Source organism: Balaenoptera borealis (genome assembly GCF_965194805.1).
Source record: "Balaenoptera borealis genome assembly, chromosome: 1".
Lineage (NCBI taxonomy): Eukaryota > Metazoa > Chordata > Mammalia > Artiodactyla > Balaenopteridae > Balaenoptera > Balaenoptera borealis.
This window is the reverse complement of record NC_138860.1, coordinates 107266148-107290191: the sequence shown is the minus strand read 5'-3', so window position 1 is coordinate 107290191 and position 24044 is coordinate 107266148. Positions and strand designations below refer to the sequence as shown.

The 24044-nt window shown below is 39.6% G+C and overlaps 1 protein-coding gene across 5 annotated transcripts in view; it reads right to left on the bottom strand.

Annotated features, from left to right (window-relative positions):
* The window catches only part of PLPPR5 (phospholipid phosphatase related 5), a 150529-nt gene that overhangs the window by 41042 nt on the left and 85443 nt on the right, over positions 1–24044 (bottom strand). The window lies entirely within an intron of this gene.

The window sequence follows — 24044 nt, the reverse complement described above, 5'->3', positions numbered from 1 at the left end:
ACTTTGAAAAAAGAATTTAGAGTTCAATACAGTGCCAAGGTTTGCTTTTATGCTGTTACCTGAAATTGTGAAATTACTTTGTTTTAACCAAATTTTATCAACCAGCATTAGGACAACAAAAAAAATTTAACTATGATGGGGGAAATGTGTCAGCTAAAGCCAAAACAAAACAATTAGTAAACACCTACACTTTTGGCATCGTCACATATGCTAATGAAGAACCGTTAAGTGTCAGCTGATGGCACAGAATTCAATGTCTTCAAGTTGTGAGCCACCATGCTCAAAAAACCCAGTCTTTCCCCCAATCTGATTCATTCTACAGCTCAATTGCTCATAACTTAAACCATGTGTTCCTGTATAAGTGAATCTGTTGACTGTGAAGGAAATGTGTCAGTTATTATTTCAAGTCACTAGTAAAGTAATTATTAAAGAGATGGCTTTGGGGCTTCCCCGGTGGCACAGTGGTTAAGAATCCACCTGCCAATGCAGGGGACACGGGTTCAAGCCCTGGCCCGGGAAGATCCCACATGCCGCGGAGCAACTAAGCCCGTGCACCACAACTACTGAGCCTGTGCTCTAGAGTCCACGAGCCACAACTGCTTAACCCACGTGCCACAACTACTGAAGCCCATGCGCCTAGAGCTCATGCTCTGCAACAAGAGAAGCCACCGCAATGAGAAGCCCGTGCACCGCAACAAAGAGTAGCCCCCGCTTGCCACAACTAGAGAAAGACCACTTGCAGCAACAGAGACCCAACACAGCCAAAAATAAATAAATAAATGAAATAAAAAATTAAAAAAAAATAAAAAATAAAGGGCAATGTTTGTTAAAAAAAAAAGAGATGGCTTTGACAGTACAATCAGTTTTTATGATATTAATGTCAGAATCTGATACTGATAATATAATCAGAAAAATACTTAGAAATGTGTATAACCACTTGCCTATTGTCCTCAGTTGAATAAAAAATACATTTGCCTAAGAGATTAAACCAAAATCAGCACTTATGCTTTTAGTTCATGGCAGCCATTTTAGAACGCTATGAAATTCAGTAATTATCTTTTCTCTTTTTTTTTTCTGGGAAAGTTTGCAGCCCTGTTAGCTGCCAGTACACACTGTATGAATATTTAAACAGTTCATGTGATACAAGGCTTCTACCTAGCCAAGTTCTAGCTCTTTGCAATCTATCCCTGGTCCCGATACTCTAGGAAAAAAAAGAGCTGGATTATCTCCATCTTGGGCCTATGACCTTCAGAGCTATGTCTGTGTATTCTAAGCCTGTGCTTGAAAGAGCTAAATAATCTCAGTTAAGAAGAATAAGTATACACGAGAGGGAAATAGGAGGAGATGAGAAAGAGAAAATGGTACTTTTGCCATTCTGAGAGAATATATTAAAGAGTTTTGCCCACGTGAGTAACAAGGCAAGAATATCACACCACTTCAGGTGTCCAGTGACGCACCTAATAGAGTAATTCCTTATTTAACTCGTGCATATAAACAGGGAGTGAAATTTGAGCTGCTTGTGGGATTTTCTGTAACACAGCTATGCGGCTGATTACTGACTTCTTACCTTCGCATTTCTTCACATCTGTCAGACGCTAAAGACATCCTATCCTTATTAAAACAAAATGAATGTGAAATGATAACTGAATAGTATTAATACTGCTAATAATTATTATAGCTATGATTTAATGAGCGATGGCTGCTCAAGGCAATGTTCTAAGCATTTTACTTTACTTATTAAATCCTCAAAATAACCATATTAGTAAGAAATCATCATTACCTTCATTTTATAGATGAAAAAATTGACTCAAGACAAAGCTTACTATGAAGAATATACAACTTAACTATTGGGGGTGGCACTTTTGAGAAGGAGAGATGTCAGTGGGAAGTAGGGGTAAAGCACTTTGGTGCCTTTAACCTTCGTTTCTTTCTTGATTGATTTCTTGCCTAGAGAAAATGGACATAAGCTAAGTATCAGTGAATGCAAGAGAAATGAAATTAAAAATAGGGGAAAGAAGGCCACCATAGTACATAGCAGTGAGGCTACAACTATACTCTACTATTAGGAAGAAGTAGGAAGTAGTATGTATGTGGTTTGTGTGGGAAATCTCCTACAGAATCTGTATGGCTTTGGAAAACATTTGCCTTCTCCTTCAACCCCAGAGGCCATCACAGATAGAGCTCAGCCCTAACTTATCCAAGTTGTGTAGGCCTATAGTAATCTGCGACCTTGGGCTACAATCCTCTGAAGTGTCTCTTGAATTTGAGTTCATTCCTAAGATGCTCTATGACTTAAGCCTGTTTATAAAGGGTCCCAAGACACAGTCTGGCCACTATGCAAACTCATGAAAAGGCTTCTATATTAGGAATAGCCTGGGATTTGGCTCTTCCTCCACCAGATCCCCACTTAATGTCCAGAACCAGAATAGAAGAAAATTGAATTTTAAGCGTTATGGGAGAAGGACGACATTTCTTCAAATAATTTCAACTTTAAAGTGGATCACTGTAGTGCTTTATAATGCACAGATTTTTCTGTAGCATAATCAGTTGACATGGATGTCACAAAAGAAAAATTTGAGTTTGCACTTATATGTACTAGGGAACTTTTTGGTACTTTATGATTGTAAATGCCTTTTAACCAGTCTAATTGTGTTATCCTTACAGAAGGTCTATTATACCTAATTTGCAGAAGAGGAAATTATAGCATGAGAATCTATTAAGCAAGTTGGACACAGGACAGGAATTGATTATTTATGCTCTCTTGGTTTTTAATTCACTTATGAAACCATCTAGGTTAACCAGATGTCAAAATGTAGCTAAAATAAAACACAAACAGAAGGGTGTATAATCTGAGCAGGATGGTATCTGCTCAGTCCTCAAGGGTCAGTGAATGCTCACTACCTTATAGGCCAAGCCATTTAGCCATTATTAGGCAGTTCTTATTCATCAATCCCATGAATATCTATTAGCCCCAAGATGCAGAAAGTTAAAACCAGTCATTTGCTACCTGCTAACAGCGAGGTGTATATTCTTCTACACATTTTTTTTCCTTGCTTATACAATATATGCAATAATTGACACACATATAAAGGGGTTTTGCTTACTTGTTTGCTTTTACTAAATATAATCTCAATGCCCATGTAGTAAAGTGAATGGACTCACTTGTGAGAATATTAATCTATCTCTTGGGTAAATGAGAAAGCACTGTACAATTTTAAAACAATACTACTATAAAACAAAAATAAAAACACAAATGTTTGTGTTTGTTAAGCACTTACTATACACCTGAAACTGTTATTCAAAGAGGAGGCATCTAGGTTGGATCCAGAAGGATGAGTATGAGTTCCCGGCAAAGGGGAAATGGGGGGAAAAGGTGTCCTAGACCCAGGGACAGCATTCGTAACCCTGCTATGCGCTCCCCAAGCACCTGCGTCGTCCTCTCCCAGAACACTTACCACAATGTGTGGTTTATACTAATTTGAGTTGTTCCCTTCACTACAGTGAGGACACAGAAGCCAAATCTGGAGTGTAAGCCCTGAGCTTAGTTAGCACTTTGCCTGAAACACAGTAAGCACTCAAAAGACTTACTAGACTTACTGAATAAAAGAACGAATAAATGAAAAATGCAAAGGCACAAGAGAAAGAGTATGGAGGATTTTCTTCATAGCATTTGTCACTATTTAAAATCATGTTCCCCATTTCTGTGTATGTATATCTGTTGCCTCCATGAGAATATTCCATTAGAATAAAGCCTCTGTCCATTCACCATTCTACCTGAAATGCATAGAACTCCTTTTATGTAGTAGGTATTCAAAAATGTTGAATTAATGAATGCATGAATGGCATGCTTGGGGAAAAGTGAATTTTTGAACTCTTTTATTGTCAGAAAATACACAACGCTATCAGAAATTGTCTTGCATATGCATGTGTTTACTTGCTATTGTCTTTCTCCTCCTTGTCTATCTCATATTGCCTGGATCAAAACCTGGTTACAGGGTAGGCACCTGTGATAGAAAGAATATCAGCCCCCTAACAATGCCGAAGCTCTAATCCTAGGAACTTGTGAATATGTCACCAAATCACATGAGTCTTTAAAAGTGGATAACCTTCCCTAGCTGTAGTCAGAAAGAGATCTGAAGATGCTATGCTGCCGTCTTTGACGATGGAGAAAGGGAGCAACCAACCAAGGAATTCAGATAGCCTCTGGGAGCTGGAAAAGGCAGGGGATGAATTCTCCCTAGAGCCTCTTGAAGGGATGCAGCCAGGCGGAAACCTTGATTTTAGCCCAGTGAGACCATGCTGGACTTCAGATCTATGGAACTCTAGGATAATAACTTTGGGTTGTTTTAAGTCCCTAAGTTTGTGGTATTTTGTCATGGTGTCAAAAGAAAACTACGATAATCAATCAATATCTGCTTCATGCGTGAATGAATGAATGGACTGGAATTTGTAAAAATGATCCATAAGGGATAACTGTGGCATAGTGATTAGATTACCTGCTCTGGAACCAATGAGATTTGGGTCTGAGTCCTGGCTCTGTCACTTACTTAAACAAGTTATTCAATCTATCTAAGCCTTGAACTCCTTATGTATAAAATGATTGGGTTGTCTTTTTTTTTGATATTAAGCTGTATGAGCTGTTTCCATATTTTGGAAGTTAATCCTTGTCTGTAGCATCGTTTGTAAATATTTTCTCCCATTCCTTAGGCCGTCTTTTCATTTTGTTTCCTTTGCTGTGCAAAAGCTTTTAAATTTAATTAGGTCCCATTTGTTTATTTTAGTTTTTATTTCCATCACTCTAGGAGACCGCTCCAAAAAAATATTGCTGTGATTTATGTCAAAGAGTGTTCTGCCTATGTTTTCCTCTAGGAGTTTTATAGTATCCAGTCTTACATTTAGGTCTTTAATCCATTTTGAGTTTATTTTTGTATATGGTGTTAGAGAATGGTAGCCATCCAGTTTTCCCAGTACTACTTATTGAAGAGACTGTCTTTCCTCCATTGTATATTCTTGCCTTCTTTGTCATAGATTAATTGACCATAATGTGTGGGTTTATTCGGATTGCACCCTATAGTCTTACTCATGAATCTACAATTCATAATCAGGTTAGGATGGATTCTTTAAACTGATTTCCAGGTTTTGACTACTTTGCTTCATATATCCTAAGAAGCAATAGGTTTCTCGGGTTTTGTTTTTTTTAATAACCACATAGCATTACTACTGGTCATATTGTTTGTTTCCATCCTCACATGGACTGATGCCCCACCAAGTTCTTCTTATCTTGGATTCCTGGGATTATTTTTAAAAAAGCAAATTTCTTAATTGCTTTCAAAATAGCATTCCACCTTGCTAAAACCCTTTAGACCTTTGAGGTTGACATGTATCAAATTAGTCCTCTTTCTCTCAGCTTCTTCTTAGCACCATACAGATCACCAATAACAAGGCAGTGTCAAGGGTAGAATTCCATGGCACTCCACTGGAGACTTATTTGCAAATTGCTACAGAGACATTGAACAAAATTTGGAGTGTTCATTTATTAGGCCAGGTGTGCAGTGTCCTGAAAGTCTTATTATTATACCCATACTTATCCATGATCATAAATTTGCCAAATTGCAATGTAAATGTATTTGATAGGGTATGTAATAGAATTGTGATGAGAGGTAATGCAATGGTAGAAAGACCACGGACTTTGTACCAGATTTGTGTACACATAATTCAGACATTTCAGGGCTGTGTTGGGGAAGCATAATAAATGGTGGTCTATTGAAGCCATAAATTTTATGTACTAAACCTAGATTGTATAGAGCATGCAGCTACTTTTTTTCCCCTAACTGACCTAAACTTCATCATGGGCATCCATCCTGCACTGAAGAGGAACAGAATGAGGGAGGGAGAAAGTCTGCCACCTTCCCCTCCTATATGTTGGTGGTACCATCCTGTTTATATTATATCCTGTGTACTCTTTATTATTACCTTGTAATAAAATACACAGATCTTCAAATTTTGCTTTTGGTATGTAAAGGTAGCTTTGGAATTTAGAAATTCCTGTTCTCTTTTGACAAAGAGAGATTTGACTATTGAAGCCAAACATTGTCTTCCTTTTCTAATTGGTACTGGCCCAGCTCTCTTTTCTTTTTCCAGTTTTATTGAGGTATAATTGACAAATTAAAAAAATCGATATACTTCAGGTATACAACTTGCTGTTTTTATATATGTGTACGTTGTGAAGTGATCACCATAATCAAGCTAATTAATGTAACCTTTACCTCACATAGTTACCATTTTGTGTGTATGTGTACATTTAAGATCTACCTACTCTCTTACCAAATTTCAAGTATACAATACAGTGTAGTTACATTGCTATACATTATATCTGTGTGGTATGTATAGATATAATACTATTCAGGATTAAAAAAGAAGGAAGTCCTGCCATTTGAGACAATACGGATCAACCTGAAGGACATTATGCTAAGTGAAATATGCCAGGCAAGGAAAGACAAATACTGCAAGATCTCACTTATATGTGCAATCTAAAATAGTCAAACCCATACAAGCAGAGAGTAGAGTGGGGGCTACCAGGAGCTAGTGGACAGGGAAATGGGGAGATAGATGTTGGCCCTTCTCTTATGGCATGTCCTTCTCTGACACACTGAATAACAGACGAGAAATCCTAGAGCTATGTTGCCCAATATGGTAGCTACTAGCTAGAGCTACTGAGCACTGGAAACGTGGACAGTGGGACCAAGGGACTGCATTTTTAATATTAGTTAATTTCAGTTTTAAAACTGGTCCTTGCTTTGATTATTAGAAAACTTTTAAATATGTTTGGAACAAACTGGGTATGTGCTTCTACTTTTACACTGTAAATTTTATGAAACCTCAATAGAGATCAAATACTTGAGATGAAAATGTAGTATCAGAACTGAGATGAATTGCAAAAGACAAATAGACACTGGATTTTGAAAACTTTGCAAAAAAGGGAATGCAAAATATCTCATTAATAATTTTTATATTGACACATGTTGAAATGTTAAAATTTAGACATACTTTGTTAAATAAAATATATTTTCAAACTTTAACCTTTGTTTTTGCTTTTTAAAAATGTGACTATTAGAAAATTAATAATCATATATGTGGTTCATTTTATATTTCTACTAGATATTGCAGATATAGACAAGAGCATATGATTTAAGGGAAATGAAAAATATATCAGTTAATATTCAAAAATATTGTTCCCATTTCAGCATTTATTGTTATTTTATTATTTTTATTTATTATATTGGTTGGAGTTGTGTACTGAACCTAACACCATTTTTTAGGGCACTCGTGTTCTGTAAGACAATAGTTAGCTATATCTTTTAACTATATCTAACATTTACATCTATTAATATATTACTATTTCAAGCAGCACATAAAGTAATAAAATGATTTTATGGAATTATCTTTAATTTTCAGAGTTAAACTATCACAGTCTATTTTTTCAGGTTCTGATTATTATAACAGCTTTTTAAAAAACATTTTGCTTCTAAAAGTTAATCAATTGTTTTGTATTTTATTGATACCCTTTATTTTTTTTAACATCTTATTGGAGTATGATTGCTTTACAATGTTGTGTTAGTTTCTGCTGTATAACAAAGTGAATCAGCTATACATATACAAATATCCCCATAACCCCTCCATCTTGTGTCTCCCTCCCACCCTCCCTATCCCACCCCTCTAGGTTGTCACAAAGCACCGAGCTGATCTCCCTGTGCTATGTAGCTGCTTCCCACTAGCTAGCTATTTTACATTTGGTAGTGTATATATGTCAATGCTACTCTCTCACTTCGTCCCAGCTTACCCTTCCCCCTCCCCGTGTCCTAAAGCCCATTCTCTACCTCTGTGTCTTTATTCCTGTCCTGCCCCTAGGTTCATCAGAACAACCTTTTTTTTTAGATTCCATATATATGTGTTAGCATATGGTATTTGTTTTTCTCTTTCTGACTTATTTCACTCAGTATGACAGTCTCTAGGTCCATCCACCTCACTACAAATAACTCAATTTCATTTCTTTTTATGGCTCAGTAATATTCCATTGTATATATGTGCCACATTTTCTTTATCCATTCATCTGTCGGACACATAGGTTGCTTCCATGTCCTAGCTACTGTAAATAGTGCTGCAATGAACATTGTGGTATATGTATCTTTTTGAATTATGGTTTTCTCAGGGTATATGCCCAGGAGTGGGATTGCTGGGTCCTATAGTAGTTCTATTTTTAGTTTTTTAAGGAACCTTCATACTGTTCTCCATAGTAGTTGTATCAATTTACCTTCCCACCAAACAGTGCAAGGGGGTTCCCTTTTCTCCACATCCTCTCCAGCATTTACTGTTTATAGATTTTTTTGGTGATGGCCATTCTGACTGGGGTGAGGTGATACCTCACTGTAGGTTTGATTTGCATTTCTCTAATGATTAGTGATGTTGACCATCCTTTCATGTGTTTATTGGGAATCTATATACCTTCTTTAGAGAAATGTCTATTTAGCTCTTCTGCCCATTTTTGGATTGGATTGAAAGTTTTTTTGATAGTGAGCTGCATGAACTGCTTGTATATTTTGGAGATTAATCTTTTGTCACTTGCTTCGTTTGCAAGTATTTTCACCAATTCTGAGGGTTATCTTTTCACTTTGTTTATGGTTTCCTTTGCTGTGCAAAAGCTTTTAAGTTTCATTAGGTCCCATTTGTTTATTTTTGTTTTTATTTCCATTTCTCTGGAGGTAGGTCAAAAAGGTTCTTGCTGTGATTTATGTCAAAGAGTATTCTTCCTATGTTTTCCTCTAAGAGTTTTATAGTGTCTGGCTTTACATTTAGGTCTTTAATCCATTTTAAGTTTATTTTGTGTATGGTGTTAGGAACTGTTCTAATTTCATTCTTTTACATGTAGCTGTCCAGTTTTGCCAGCACCACTTATTGAAGAGGTTGTCTTTTCTCCATTGTATATTCTTGCCTCCTTTATCAAAGATAAGGTGACCATATGTGTGTGGGTTTATCTCTGGGCTTTCTATCCTGTTCTACTAATCTATATTTCTGTTTTTGTGCCAGTACCATAGGGTCTTGATTACTGTAGCTTTGTAGTATAGTCTGAAGTCTGGGAGCCTGACTCCTCCAGCTCCATTTTTTTCTTTCTCAAGATTGCTTTTGCTATTCAGGGTCTTTCGTGTTTCCATACAAATTGTGAAATTTTTTGTTCTAGTCCTGTGAAAAATGCCATTGGTAGTTTGATAGGGACTGCACTGAATCTGTAGATTGCTTTGGGTAGTAAGGTCATTTTCACAATGTTGATTCCTCCAGTCCAAGAACATGGTATATCTCTCCATCTGTTTGTATCATCTTTAATTCCTTTCATCGGTGTCTTATAGTTTTCTGCATACAGGGCTTTGTCTCCTTAGGTAGGTTTATTCCTAGGTATTTTATTCTTTTTGTTGCAATGGGAAATGGGAGGGTTTCCTTAATTTCTCTTTCAGATTTTTCATCATTAGTGTATAGGAATGCAAGAGATTTCTGTGCATTAATTTTGTATCCTGCTACTTTACCAAATTCATTGATTAGCTCCAGTAGTTTTCTGGTAGCATCTTTAGGATTCTCTATGTATAGTATCATGTCATCTGCAAATAGTGACAGTTTTACTTCTTCTTTTCCGATTTGGATTCCTTTTGTTCTTTTTCTTCTCTGATTGCTGTGGCTAAAACTTCCAAGACTATGTTGAATAACAGTGGTGAGAGTGGGCAACCTTGTCTTGTTCCTCATCTCAGAAGAAATGGTTTCAGTTTTTCACCACTAAGAACAACGTTGGCTGTGGGTTTGTCATATATGGCCTTTATTATGCTGAGGTAAGTTCCCTCTATGCCTACTTTCTGGAGAGTTTTTATCATAAATGGGTGTTGAAATTTGTCAAAAGCTTTTTCTGCATCTATTGAGATGATCAGATGGTTTTTATCCTTCAATTTGTTAATATGGTGTATCACATTGATTGATTTGCATATATTGAAGAATCCTTGCATTCCGGGGATAAGCCCCACTTGATCATGGTGTATGAACCTTTAAATGTGCTGTTGGATTCTGTTTGCTAGTATTTTGTTGAGGATTTTTGCATCTATGTTCATGAGTGATATTGGCCTGCAGTTTTCTCTTTTGGGGACACCTTTGTCTGGTTTTGGTATCAGAGTGATGATGGCCTCGTAGAATGAGTTTGGGAGTGTTCCTCCTTCTGCTATATTTTGGAAGAGTTTGAGAAGGAGAGGTGTTAGCTCTTCTCTAAATGATTGATGGAAATCGCCTGTGAAGCCACCTGGTCCTGGGCTTTTGTTTGTTGGAAGATTTTTAATCACAGTTTCAACTTCAGTGCTTGTGACTGGTCTCTTTATACTTTCTATTTCTTCCTTGTTCAGTCTTGGAAGGTTGTGCTTTTCTAAGAACTTGTCCATTTCTTCCAGGCTGTCCATTTTATTGGCATAGAGTTGCTTGTAGTAATCTCTCATGATCCTTTGTATTTCTGCAGTGTCAGTTGTTACTTCTCCTTTTTCATTTCTAATTCTGTTGATTTGAGTCTTCTCCCTTTTTTTCTTGGTGTGTCTGGCTAATGGTTTATCAATTTTGTTTATCTTCTCAAAGAACCAGCTTTTAGTTTTATTGCTCTTTACTATTGTTTCCTTCATTTCTTTTTCATTTATTTCTGATCTGATCTTTATGGTTTCTTTCCTTCTGCTAACTTTGGGGTTTTTTTGTTCTTCTTTCTCTAATTGCTTTAGGTGCAAGGTTAGGTTGTTTATGCGAGATGTTTCCTGTTTCTTGATGTAGGCTTGTATTGCTATAAACTTCCCTCTTAGAACTGCTTTTGCTGCATCCCATAGGTTTTGGGTCATTGTGTTTTCATTGTCATGTTTCTAGGTATTTGATTTCCTCTTTGGTTTCTTCAGTGATCTCTTGGTTATTCAGTAGCGTACTGTTTAGCCTCCACGGGCATTTATTTTTTACAGTTTTTTTCCTGTAATTGATATCTAGTCTCATAGTGTTGTGGTAGGAAAAGATACTTGATACGATTTCAATTTTCTTAAGTATACCAAGGCTTGATTTGTGGCCCAAGTTATGATCTACGCTGGAGAATGTTCTATGAGCACTTGAGAAGAGTGTACTCTGTTGTTTTTGGATGGAATGTCCTATAAATATCAATTAAATCTATCTGGTCTATTGTGTCATTTAAAGCTTGTGTCTGCTTATTTATTTTCATTTTGGATGATCTGTACATTGGTGAAAGTGGAGTGTTAAAGTCCTCTGCTATTATTGTGTTACTGTCGATTTCCCCTTTCATGGCTGTTAGCATTTGCCTTATGTATTGAGGTGCTCCTATGTTGGGTGCATAAATATTTACAATTGTTGTATCTACTTCTTGGATTGATCCCTTGATCATTATGTAGTGCCCTTCTTTGTCTCCTGTATCTTTATTTTAAAGTCTATTTTATGTGATATGAGTATAGCTACTCCAGCTTTCTTTTGATTTCCATTTGCATGGAATATCTTTTTCCATCCCCTCACTTTCAGCCTGTATGTGTCCCTAGGTCTGAAGTGGGTCTCTTGTAGACAGCATATATACAGGTCTTGTTTTTGTATCCATTCAGCCAGTCTATGTCTTTTGGTTGGAGCATTTAATCCATTCACATTTAAGGTAATTATCAATATGTATGTTCCTATTACCAATTTCTTAATTATTTTGGGTTTGTTATTGTAGGTCTTTTCCTTCTCTTGTGTTTCCTGCCTAGAGAAGTTCCTTTAGCATTTGTTATAAAGCTGGTTTGGTGGTGCTGAATTCTCTTAGCTTTTGCTTGTCTGTAAAGGTTTTAATTTCTCCATCGAATCTGAATGAGATCCTTGCTGGGTAGAGTAATCTTGGTTGTAGGTTTTTCCCTTTCATCACTTTAAATATGTGCTGCCACTCCCTTCTGGCTTGTAGAGCTTCTGCTGAAAGATCAGCTGTTAACCTTATGGGGATTCCCTTGTATGTTATTTGTTGCTTTTCCCTTGCTGCTTTTAATATTTTTTCTTTGTATTTAATTTTTGATAGTTTGATTAATATGTGTCTTGGTGTGTTTCTCCTTGGATTTAACTGTATGGGACTCTCTGTGCTTCCTGGACTTGATTAACTATTTCCTGTCCCATGTTAGGGAATTTTTCAACTATAATCTCTTGAAATATTTTCTCACACCCTTTCTTTTTCTCTTTTTCTTCTGGGACCCCTATAATTCGAATGTTGGTATGTTTATTGTTGTCTCAGAGGTCTCTAGACTGTCCTAAATTCTTTTCATTCTTTTTTCTTTATTCTGCTCTGCAGTAGTTATTTCCACTATTTTATCTTCCAGGTCACTTATCCGTTCTTCTGCCTCAGTTATTCTGCTATTGATTCCTTCTAGAGTATTTTTAATTTCATTTATTGTGTTGTTCATCATTGTTTGTTTGCTCTTTAGTTCTTCTAGGTCTTTGTTAAATGTTTCTTGTATTTTCTCCATTCTGTTTCTAAGATTTTGGGTCATCCTTACTATCTCTACTCTGAATTCTTCTTCAGGTAGACAGTCTATTTCCTCTTCATTTGTTTGGTCTGGTGGGTTTTTCCCTTGCTCCTTCATCTGCTGCATATTTTTTGTCTTCCCATTTTGCTTAACTTACTGTGTTAAGGGTCTCCTTTTCGCAGGCTACAGGTTCGTAGTTCCCATTGTTTTTCTTGTCTGCCCCCAGTGGGTAAGGTTGGTTCAGTGGCTTGTGTAGGCTTCCTGGTGGAGGGGACTGGTGCCTGTGTTCTTGCTGGTTGGGCTGTATCTTGTCCTTCTGGTGGTGTGTTTTGGGGTGTCTGTGACCTTATTATGATTTTAGGCAGCCTCTCTGCTAATGGGTGGGGTTGTGTTCCTGTCTTGCTAGTTGTTTGGCATGGGCCATCCAGCACTGGAGCTGGGCCTTAGCATTGAGACGGAGATCTCTGGGAGAGCTCCCGCCGATTGATATTACATGGGGCCGGGAGGTCTCTGGTGGTCCAATGTCCTGAACTTGGCCTCTCCCACCTCAGAGGCTCAGGCCTGACACCAGGCTGGAGCACCAAGACCCTGTCAGCCATATGGCTCAGAAGAAAAGGGAGAAAAAAAGAAAGAAAAATAAATAAATAAACAAAATAAAATAACTAAAATAAAATAATTTAAAAAAGAAATAAAAAAGTAATTGTGGGGATTTAATCTGCTGCTCCTGAGTCTACACAGGAGATTTCTCTTTCTCTTCTGTTTTTGCTCAGCTCCTGGGGTTCAGCTTTGGTTTTGGCCCCACCTCTGCATGTAGGTTGCCCTCAGGCTTCTGTTCTTGCCCAGACAGGACAGGGTTAAAACAGTGGCTGATTAGGGGGCTCTGGCTCACTCATGCCGGGGGAGGGAGGGGTATGGTAGTTATAACTGGAATGCGGGGCGAGCCTGCGGCGGCAGAGGCCAGTGTGAGGTTGCAACAGACTGAGATGCGCCGTGTGCTCTCCCAGGGAAGTTATCTCTGGATCACAGGACCCTGGCAGTGGCGGGTTGCACAGGCTCCTGGGAGGGGAGATGTGGAGAGTGACCTGTGCTTGCACACAGGCTTCTTGGTGGCTGCAGCAGCAGCCTTAGCATCTCATGCCTGTCTCTGGTGTCTGCGCTGATAGCTGTGGCTCGCGCCCGTCTCTGGAGCTCATTTAGGTGGTGCTCTGAATCCCCTCTCCTCGAGCACCCCGAAACAATGGTCTTTTGACTCTTAGTCAGGTCCAGACTTTTTCCCGGACACACTCCCGGCTAGCTCTGTCGCACTAGTCCCCTTCAGGCTGTGTTCACGCAGCCAACCCCAGTCCTCTCCCTGGGATCTGACCTCCGAAGCCCAAGCCTCAGCTCCCAGCCCCCATCCATTCCGGTGGGTGAGCAGACAAGCCTCTGAGGCTAGTGAGTGCTGGTGGCACTGATCCTCTGTGTGGGAATCTCTCCGCTTTGCCCTCTGCACCCCTGTTGCTGCGCTCTCCTCTGTGGCTCCAAAGCATCCCCCCTGCCCACGCCCCATCTCCACCAGTGGAGGAGCTTCTTAGTGTGTGGAAACTTTTCCTCCTTCACAGCTCCCTCCCAGAGGTGCAGGTCCTGTCCCTATTCTTTTGTCTACGTTTTTCTTTTTCTTTTGCCCTACCCAGGTATGTGGGGAAGTTTCTTGCCTTTTGGGAAGTCTGAGGTCTTCTGCCAGCGTTCAGTAGGTGTTCTGTAGGAGTTGTTCCACATGTAGATGTATTTCTGATGTATTTGTGGGGAGGAAGGTGATCTCCACGTCTTACTCCTCCGCCATCTTGAAGGTCCCCCCGATACCCTTTAAATACTTGGTGGATTCCTTATTTAGTCAGTGTAAACCAGGAGGAAAAGCTCAACTTTAGGAGTTTAGTAACCTGCGCTAAAATGTCAGTCTACCACTGATTATTTCTGTGACCTTAGACAGATTACTTAACTTCTCTGAATCTTAGTTATATCATTTTTTAAATGAAAATGACAATAAGAATTTGTAGGATTTAGCACAGTTATCTTAAGGAGTGTAAGTTTTATTACTGTCACAAGGCACCATGAAGATTTTTGTTTGCTCTGTGCCAGGAAAAAACCTAAAGGATTAAAATGATATATTTGGATTAAAACTACATTTGCTGGGAGAAATAATAAATTGAATTGCCTAACTTATGTGCATGGGAATAAAGGTCCTTAAACATATTGCATTTGAAAAACCAAGGGTGGCCATCCATTTTCTTTACAATATACTTAATGGGTCCCTAACAAAAGATTACATAATCACAGACACAGAATTTATCATGTAGTTGATGTCCCTGAATGGGTAACGCTAGGAAGCCACAAATGTGAGGTAAATTAACAACAAGCTCAGTGTTCAGGACCAGCTGGTACACACAGTTACAGTCAGAATACGCTCAGTGACTCAGCTACCCCCAGCACAATGGCCGACTGATGGTCTGGCTGTGAATAACAGCCCCTTCATCACTGACACATTTACTTTATCCTTGTAGTGCAGCCGTGGCTGGTTTTACATGGAGACCATTTCTCTCCAGTATGACTCCCATGATAAATATATTGTACACACGGCACTGCGTCCATCAGCCAGAAGAACAAAAATTCCTTTACTTGACATTTTCTCTGTCATCTATAAAAACATGTCCATCATCTAACAGCCGTTTCCATTCACCAGATAAAAAAGTAAGATAATATTTAGATAAAGATAGGCTTCTGTCTTATTTCTGATTGGGATACAAGGAAAAGAAAGCTATGTGACATGTGAGGAGTTACATGCAAGCAAAAGGAATTTAATTCCTGTGATTTTGAGAACTCCATCATCTCTAAGATTTAAAATTCACTAACTGGTAAGTAAGAAAGTGAAATTAATATGTAAAAGACCAATCTAGAGACCTTTAAATACAACAAAAACGTGCACTAGACTGTTAGATGAATTGAGGAATTAGTTTTGGTTTAACTTAAAGGCAAATGAAGAAAGTAGAACCTACTAAACTATTAAAATATGCAAATAAGGAATTTAAGTTTAATATCAGGGATAAGAAGTTAGTGGTAAAAATGGTAAAAGCACATCTCAAATATCTCTGACAAATCTTCAAAACTGTTTAAATTTGTAGTTAAATGTTAGGACTCACAATGTTTCTCAGATTTTCTTTAGCTAAGGAAAGAAGCTATAATTAATGGATAAGTGATTATCCAAATACACGATCTCTGTATGATATGCACTATGTATAATAATCTATATATCATATGAATTAAAAAAAATTAAAGACTAAGGACTGGAGTACAGATCTTGAGATACTCTCTTAAATTATACAATAATAGGAAAAGACTCATAAGACTTAAAAAGAAAATGTCATAATGCAATAAGGAAAAGAAATGTGTGAGAGAAGGCATGCTCCCCTGGCCCCCCCCCCCCCAACCCCACACAGAGTCTCATAGTTACTGGGAGGGAGTATATAATGAAAGACAGTATATATATGTTTGCAATTAGCAACAAAGTACTTTACCCATTTCACGCAAATAATAAATATTAAATATAACAGTGTGAGATTTCAAGGGGTATCTTAAAATCTGAGAGTATGCTTTTAGGATATCGCTGACCTCACTGCTAACCCTCATCTGTGGCTAAATCACAGGGGGAGAAGTTTTCCTGTATGGTCCCAAGGGTCTTAGGAGGTGCCTTTTTCCCCCCCATCTCATGTCTTGAGACTTCTCTCCTCCAACCCTTCAATTTTCATTCAACTAAAAGCCGCCTAGATTCATTTCCATTGTGCCCCCATCCGATCTCTCACTTCACTTCTCACCTCACTTCTCCTCAAGAAGAAGGATTAAATGGAGAGGATGAACCCTATGGCTGGCCTCTCTTCCCCCATGCTCCCCACCAGCTTTCATCCTGCACCCCAAGAAGCTCTAGGCTTGGGGCACATGAGTGGCCAGATGTTAAAAGATCCCTCTCTCCTTGATGCCTGCTCTGCACCTCAAATCACATTCCCAGCCTCTGTTCCAGCTGTTGTGGGGAGTGAACTTGTTCTCGTTTTGCTACTCGGTATTTTGTTCATAACAATTATGAAAAGACATCATTTTTGTATTGAAACTATATTTTTTCCTCCTTTGTTAGCTAATGAGGGATAGAAATATCCTTTCCCCTTTGTCACCTCAGTGGCTAACACGGTGCTTGGCTCACTCTCAATAACTGATTAATCACAATAAAAGTTAAGATCACCTGAATGCTTACTATGTGTCAAGGACTGTACTACATGCAGTACTTGTGTCAATCATGTCATCCAAATAATTCCATGACTTTGGTACTTAACAGCAGAGGTAACTAAGACACAGAAAGGTTAAGTAACTTGCCCGTGGACTCATGGCTAATAGGTGCCAAGTCCATGCTCTGACCACCACCATGCCATATGCAGTAGCCTCTACCTCTGTCTTGGAGGAGGGCATGGCTTGAGGGGTTCTCCAAGCGGAGGTGAAAGCATGCACAAAGGAGAAACTGGAGGACCTGAAAATCAGTGTGTCAGACTGAAGGTTTGGTGGGTGGGGTGTGGGCGAGTGCTGGGAGGTTACCGCAGAGAGGGGAGCGGCGGGAAATCACGCTGGAGGGGCAGGGATCATGTTTCCAAAGGCCCTGTAAGTTGATGGACCTAGAGGATATCATGCTTAGCGAAATAAGTCAGAGAAAGACAAATACTGTATGATATCACTTACATGTGGAATGTAAAACATAAAACAAACAAATGTATATAGTGAGACAGAAACAGACTCACAGATACGGAAAACTAACTAGTGGCTACCAGTGGGGAGAGGGAAATGGGGAGGGGCAAGATAGGCATATGGGATTAAGAGATATAAATGACTATGTAATAAGCAACAAGGATAGACTGTATAGAACAGGGAATTACAGCCATTATCTTGTAATGACTTTTAATGGAGTATAATCTGTAAAAATATTGAACCACTATGCTGTACACCTGAAACTAAATATTATAAATTGACTATACTTCTTTAAACAAATTAGCATATGTTCGTTCACAACAACAAAGAAATAAAAATGGCTTTAAAAAGAAAAATAAACAACAAAAAACCACAAAGGCTGTGTGTCAGGTGAAGGAGTTTGGATTTTTATTAAAAGGAAAATGGAAAGCCATTAAAGGGACATCAGGAGATGATAGGACAAGATCTGAGTTTTAAAATACCACTTTGGCTGAAGGGGTTCCAGGTGTTGGACCGTCATATCCTGAACTGGAGTAATGGCTGTAATTATGAACAGATTAAGTAAATATTTAGGGAGTTGAACTGGTAAGATGTGGTGGTTAACTGGATGTGTGTGTGTCTGTGTCTGTGTGTGTGTGTGTCTGTGTCTGTGTGTGTGTGTGTGTGCACGTGCATTCATGTGGATGAGTGTGAACTGAGTGGAGATCAGTGGGGGTGGAAAGTAAGGTGAATGAGGAGTAAAGCATAATTAGTCCCAGGCCTCAACAGAAGGTTCCAGTGAGGAAATCTATATTCCTACCTAAACAGACAATTATGTTCACACATTCACCAAGAATCAAAACATTCTACCTGTTTCATCATGGAAACGTTGTACTTCATGGTAGTCCTATAGCATTATTAGTAATATATGTTAAGTATATAACATTAATGAGTTAAACAGGCTTTTGAAGGCTGAGCCAGGTACCAAAACTCCAAATAAGACATGCCTGCCATCAGGTAAAGTTTCAACAAATAAGTTAAAATACTAGACTGTAACTCAAGGAGAGAGGCAGCATCAGACATCAACCCTGGCAGCACCTTAATCTTGGACTTATAGCCTGCAAACTGTGACAAAATCAGTTCCTGTTGTTTAAGTCACCAGTCTGTGCAATTTTATTACAGCAGCCCTAGAAATTAATAGACCCGTCCCCCTCCCAGCTACATCTAAGTATTAAGCACCATGAGATTAAGGGCTGAATGCCTTTGTCTTTGAATCCTTAGAACATCATAGGTGTGCAATAGTTTTTTGATAAATTAACGAATACATAACTGAATCAATTGTTATTGTCAGTGTTTTGGAATTAAACCAACTAACAATTGTTTAAATCTAAATTTCTTCTTTAAAATGTGGTACAAGTGCTGTAAATTGATATAAAAATATAGTGAATCAAGATTATTTTACTTTGAGCCTTTTAGACATTTCTTGTCAGACACTAAGATAATTGATGACATTGCATATTACTGAAAAACTGAATCTATACCTGTGAGTTTAAAGGAAAAGACAAAGGTCACTGCTAAAGAAAAACCTTGGGAATTGTGTGACCATGAAGTCTATACAAGTCAACAGTGTGATAAAACAAGCAAGCAGGGAAACCAACACAAATGAACAAAAACTACCGCCATCTTAGGTTTATGTGCACTGGATCAGTTTTGAAGGTGCTTGTATAAATATTAGATCTTTGACATCGCTTAATATTTATATTTGTAAAGCATTTTACAGTCATAGAATTATAGAATTGCAAAATAAGGAAGTTTACAGAAAATTCAGATGTTTCTAAATCATATTTCATGAATTCTTAGGAAATTCAAAGAGGGGCTTCTAGATCATTCATGAGGAAGTGCAATGAGAGGATTACATGATTATATGTTACCAGGACTGGTTATTTAATTTGCAGGGTCCACTGCAAAGTGAAAATGAGAGACCTCTTGTGGAAAAATCATTAGGAATGTCAAGACGGTGAGAGCAGAGCATCAAAACCAACCATGGGGTCCTCCTGAGCACAGGCCCCCATGTGACAGCACAGGTTACACACCCAATGAAACTGGCCCTGCATGTTATGATTTCCATTTTAGAGAGTCACTTGGAAAACTACATGAAGAATAAATGGATTACAATGCGCAGGAGGAGAGGCTATTAGGAAAATTTTATTGGTAATCCAGGCATGCTACGATGAGGGCCTAAACCATGTTTGTAGGTGGGATGAAGGGAAGTTTCTCACGCTGAAGTAATACCTCCAATGACTGTCCAACTTTACTATTTAATTTTCCCTATTTTAATTATATTTGTAAATAACCCCAAAGCTATCGTCTTAACACCATAGACCTTCATGAAATGAAAATACCTAATAAGAAAACTTTATGGAATAAAGAAAATCAATTACAGAATGAGTTTAAAAGACCCTGTGATTCTATGCTAAAAATGGCCCAGTTGAATTAGTGGGTGTCACCGTAAGTTAGTTAAACTTAATAGCTGTGAATATATGAGCACACTGGGGCCATTAAGAACACTTAAGTATAAGAAGTATGCCTGATTTACGTGCAGTGGCTATCTTTAGCATTCTGGCAAGTTCACTGTGATTTCTGGCTCACCCTAAGAAATGAACCACGCTGGAACACCGCGTTATACCATTGCCACGTGTGAGTCAAAACTACGCTCCTGGGAAACTACAGAGACATTAGCCACCCAGAACAAAGGGCCCCAGGTAAGGGACCTGGAATTCTGCACTGTCAGCGCTCCAGGTGTGCACCTTAGTTTACTGGCTGTACTGGGGAGGAAGTGCGAGGGAGTGGCTCAGAAAATACACTTGGGGAGCCTTCTGGATTCAGACTCTGGCTCCAGCATACACCGGCTGTGTGACTCTGGGCAAGTTATTAAATTTCTCTGAGTCTCAGTTTTGTCATCTTTAATTTGGGAATTATAATATATCCATGGTTTACAAGTGTGAGGACTGAACAAGCTAATCTATGGAAAGCACTTAGCACATTACTGGCACACAGAGTAAAACATGTCACTTATTATTCAGCTATTCACACAAATACGGTGGACCCCTTTCTAGGGAAAGTAAGAGTCAGAAGGGCCTTAAGTTTTAGGGCTTTTTTGAGTGTATAAGGAGTATTGTAAAGTTGACCGCTGGAGGGTCCAAGGGGGTGCTGTACCAGGTGCTGAGGCCGTGGTCATCACCAGTCACAGCTCAGCTGGGGACAGAGACCCTACCAGCCAGCATCCCTGTGAATCCAACTCAGCTGCTTTCACGTCCACAGGCAGTGACAAATAACTAGGATCACTAAAGGGTGTACAAAAGGACCTCCCCACCCTCAGGACGTGCATGGACCCACTGCAGGCACCATCTCCAGTTACGAGGTTGATTAAAGGTTTACCCACTTGAGGTGAGAGTGGCAAAGAGGCTCCACGGGAGGGCCTTTGGGGGAAATATATAAACGCCAATGTGTATGCCCATTTCCTCTCTTGGCTCTAATAAAAGTGCCATAGAAAGTGCAAATGCTTAATTTATTTAAGGAATTAGGAGGAGCTTCAAGATGGCAGAAGAGTAAGACGTGGAGATCACCTTCCTCCCCACAAATACATTAGAAATACATTTACAAATGGAACAACTCCTACAGAACACCTACTGAACGCTGGCGGAAGACCTCAGACCTCCCAAAAGGCAAGAAACTCCCCACGTACCTGGGTAGGGTAAAAGAAAAAAGAAAAAACAGAGACAAAAGAATAGGGACGGGACCTGCACCAGTGGGAGGGAGCTGTGAAGGAGGAAAGGTTTCCACACACTAGGAAGCCCCTTCGTAGGCAGAGACTGCGGGTGGCGGAGGGGGGAAGCTTCGGAGCCACAGAGGAGAGCGCAGCAACAGGGGTGCAGAGGGCAAAGTGGAGAGATTCCCGCACAGAGGATCAGTGCAGACCAGCACTCACCAGCCCGAGATGCTTGTCTGCTCAGCCGCCGGGGCGGGCGGGGGCTGGGAGCTGAGGCTCGGGCTTCGGAGGTCAGATCCCAGGAAGAGGATGGGGTTGGCTGTGTGAACACAGCCTGAAGGGGGCTAGTGTGCCACAGCTAGCTGGGAGGGAGTCCGGGAAAAGGTCTGGAACTGTCGAAGAGGCAAGAGGCTTTTTCTTGCCTCTTTGTTTCGGGGTGCATGAGGTGAGGGGATTAAGAGCGCTGCCTAAACGAGCTCCAGAGATGGGCACGAGCTGCAGCTATCAGCGCAGACACCAGAGACGGGCGTGAGACGCTAAGGCTGCTGCTGTAGCCACCAAGAAGCCTGTGTGCGAGCACAGGTCACTCTCCACACCGCCCCTCCCAGAAGCCTGTGCAGCCCACCACTGCCAGGGTCCCGTGATCCAGGGACAACTTCCCCGGGGGAACGCACAGCGCGCCTCAGGCTGTTGCAACCTCACACTGGCCTCTGCCACCGCAGGCTCGCCCCGCATTCCGTACCCCTCCCTCCCCCCCGGCCTGAGTGAACCAGAGCCCCCGAATCAGCTGCTCCTTTAACCCCGTCCTGTCTGAGCAAAGAACAGATGCCCTCAGGCGACCTACATACAGAAGTGGGGCCAAAACCAAAGCTGAACCCCAGGAGTTGTGTGAACAAAGAAGAGAAAGGGAAATCTCTCCCAGCAGCCTCAGGAGCAGCGGATTAAATCTCCACAATCAACTTGATGTAACCTGCAACTGTGGAATACCTGAATAGACAATGAATCATCCCAAATTGAGGAGGTGGACTTTGGGAGTAACAACATATATATTGTTTTCCCGTTTTCTCTTTTTGTGAGGGTGTATGCGTATGCTTCTGTGTGTGATTTTGTCTTTATAGCTTTGCTTTTACCATTTGTCCTGGGTTTCTGTCTGTCCGTTTTTTGTTTTGTTCTGTTTTTGTTTTTTTTTAGTATAGTTTTTAGAGCTTGTGATCATTGATGGATTTGTTTTTTGGTTTGGTTGCTCTCTTCTTTCTTTCTTTTTTTTTTTTACTACTTTTTAAATTTTTGTTTATTTTTAATAATTATTTTCTTATTTATTATTTTAATAATTTTATTCTATATTATTTAACTTTACTTCATTTTATTTTATTTTTTTCTCCCTTTCATTCTGAGCCGTGTGGATGACAGGGTCTTGGTGTTCCGACCGGGCATCAGGCCTGTGCCTCTGAGATGGGAGAGCTGAGTTCAGGACATTGGTCCACCAGAGATGTCCCAGCTCCACGTAATATCAAACGGCAAAAATCTCCCAGAGATCTCCATCTCAACACCAAGACCCAGCTCCACTCAATGACCAGCAAGCTACAGTGCTGGACACCGTGTGCCAAACAACTAGCAAGACAGGAACACAACCCCACCCATTAGCAGAGAGGCTGCGTAAAATCATAATAAGGTAACAGACACTCCAAAACACACCACCAGACGTGGACCTGCCCACCAGAAAGAAAAGATCCAACCTCATCCACCAGAACACAGGCACTAGTCCCCTCCACCAGGAAGCCTACACAAGCCACTGAACCAACCTTAGCCTCTGTGGATAGACACCAAAAAAAACAGGAACTAGGAACTTGCAGCCTGCAAAAAGGAGACCCTCAAACAGTAAGTTTAGCAAAATGAGAAGACAGAGAAACACATAGCAGATGAAGGAGCAAGGGAAAAACCCACCAGACCAAACAAATGAAGAGGAAATAGGCAGTCTACCTGAAAAAGAATTCAGAATAATGATAGTAAAGATGATCCAAAATCTTGGAAATAGAATGGAGAAAATACAAGAAACCTTTAACAAGGACCTAGAAGAACTAAAGAGCAAACAAACAATGATGAACAACACAATAAATTAAATCAAAAATTCTCTAGAAGGGATCAATAGCAGAATAACTGAGGCAGAAGAAAGGATAGGTGACCTGGAAGATAAAATAGTGGAAATAATTACTGCAGAGCAGAATAAAGAAAATGAATGAAAAGAATTGAGGAAAGTCTCAGAGACCTCTGGGACAACTATAACACACCAACGTTCGAATTATAGGGGTCCCAGAAGAAGAAGAGAAAAAGAAAGGGACTGAGAAAATATTTGAAGAGATTACAGTTGAAAACATCCCAAATATGGGAAAGGAAATAGTTAATCAAGTCCAGGAAGCACAGAGAGTCACATACAGGATAAATCCAAGGAGAAACACTCCAAGACACATATTAATCAAACTATCAAAAATTAAATATAAAGAAAAAGTATTAAAAGCAGCAAGGGAAAAGCAACAAATAACAAACAAGGGAATCCCCATAAGGTTAACAGCTGATCCCTCAGCAGAAACTCTGCAAGTCAGAAGGGAGTGGCAGGACATATTTAAAGTGATGAAAGGGAAAAACCTACAACCAAGATTACTCTACCCAGCAAGGATCTCATTCATAGTCGACGGTGAAATTAAAACCTTTACAGACAAGCAAAAGCTAAGAGAATTCAGCACCACCAAACCAGCTTTACAACAAATGCTAAAGGAACTTCTCTAGGCAGGAAACACAAGAGAAGGAAAAGACCTACAATAACAAAACCAAAACAATTAAGAAAATGGTAATAGGAACATACATATCGATAACTACCTTAAATGTAAATGGATTAAATGCTCCAACCAAAAGATATAGACTGGCTGAATGGATACAAAAACAAGACCTGTATATATGCTGCCTACAAGAGACCCACTTCAGACCTAGGGACACAT